The sequence below is a fragment of the Etheostoma spectabile genome, chromosome 16, assembly GCF_008692095.1.
Source record: "Etheostoma spectabile isolate EspeVRDwgs_2016 chromosome 16, UIUC_Espe_1.0, whole genome shotgun sequence".
Taxonomy (NCBI): domain Eukaryota; kingdom Metazoa; phylum Chordata; class Actinopteri; order Perciformes; family Percidae; genus Etheostoma; species Etheostoma spectabile.
Window position 1 is genome coordinate 22,432,563 of NC_045748.1, and position 1,591 is coordinate 22,434,153.

At 41.5% G+C, this 1,591-nt stretch overlaps 1 long non-coding RNA gene across 1 annotated transcript in view; it reads left to right on the plus strand.

Moving 5' to 3' along the window:
* The window catches only part of LOC116704185 (uncharacterized), a 7,611-nt gene extending 6,259 nt beyond the window's left edge, over nt 1–1,352 (plus strand). Inside the window, exons 2-3 of the long non-coding RNA XR_004335613.1 lie at nt 1,202–1,205; nt 1,243–1,352. This is a non-coding gene — a long non-coding RNA (uncharacterized LOC116704185). The remainder of the gene's footprint in view (nt 1–1,201; nt 1,206–1,242) is intronic.
* Nucleotides 1,353–1,591: the final 239 nt, after the last annotated feature.

A 1,591-nucleotide genomic window follows, 5' to 3' on the forward strand; every position in this document is an offset into this window, starting at 1 on the left:
GACCAGGTAACCATAGTCCTCATGAATCCACCCGAATTTAGAACTGCAATTGCGGCACCTGAACAACCCTGGACATGAAACGTTGTTGATATAGACTAAAATAAATGTTTGTTTCGTAACTTCTGTACTTGACCTCAGTTAAGTGTGCAAGTAAATAAATAAGTTAAGTGCTTTTTTGACCCACCCGTCGCTCTTTGTACTACATTTCTTACTACATACAATGTCTACTCAGCACCAAGGTTGAGCAGTAGCATTCAATATAGCTGTAAATTGGTTTACAGTGCAGTTACTTGAAAGCCCTTTGCATCTCATAAAGATGCTAAAGGTTACATTAGCATTTTAGGCACTACAGGGATTTTCACACCTGTAGTCCGTTTTCATTGGTCCCAATCAGTTGGTGAGTAAGTAACTTGGAGTTTGGTTTCGCACCTGGAAAAATCCAAGCATACCAAAATGCGTCATTACAAATCAAGCAAGAAAGTCTAGCCCAGTCATTGGTCGGATATGTCTGGGGGCGGGAGCAAGAAAGTAAATAGAGGAAAAGGTCTGCTGAACACACATGACTACAGGAGACATTAACTTAGTCTGCTAAATACACCTGACTACAGGAGACATTAGCTTAGACTGCTAAGCTACCTGACTAAAGGAGACAGCTCAGACTGAGACTCAACCAAACTAAAGGCTGTTGTGAAAACACCCTTTCAAGCGAGTACAGATTACATATTGCTGAGGGCCACGGACCAAGCAGTCAGATTTGAGGATGTGGGAGGGACAAGAGTTTGTTATCTATGTGTGTGTAAAATGTGTTATTTTTTGGGTGTGTAAATGTCAACTACCATCATCCCTTTTTTTATTTTGTTGCCCCTCTCTTCAGTAGTATAGATCTAGGATGTCATCTTATTGCTGTTTTAGGCATTATTAGAAAACCTTTACCAGCAGTAAGAGAGGCCGCTTTCAGGATTTTTTTTCTTTAATTCAAGTATAAATTAAAGGTGCACTATGAGTTCCTGCATGGTTTTACCTCAATTTCATTCAATCGTAGGCATCACTCCTTGATCCGCTAGTTGCCCGCCCCCTGAATACACTGTAAAAAAAAAACGGTCTCAGGAGACAACACAGGGGGCATAGACGTCAAACAAACACTAGGGGCACAGGCTGTGCACCAAAATACAACAAACCACTCCAGCCAATCACCGGAAAGATGGGTAGGGGAGGGGGTGGGGGTTGGTGGCAGTTAGTCAGTTAGTCATGACAGTTACGGAAATACGGGGGGAGGGGCGAGCTTGCTCTGTTTTGTTTGAAATGTACTTGGAACATCAGCAGAAGTGACCATGCAGGAACTCTAAGTGCACCTTTTAAGAGAGGAAGAACATATTAAAGCATTTCAACATCAGCATTATACAAATATGTCTCCATTATCCCCAATAATGGTCAATGAAAGTTAGTATCATTTTAAGTGGGATAGGGCCATGACATTTCTTTTTTACTTCCAAAGGGGCACTTGGCACAAACAGTAAGCTACACTTAAAGTACTTTAACCCTCATGTTGTCCTTGGGTCAAATTGACCCGTTTTCCTATATCAGTGTTCTT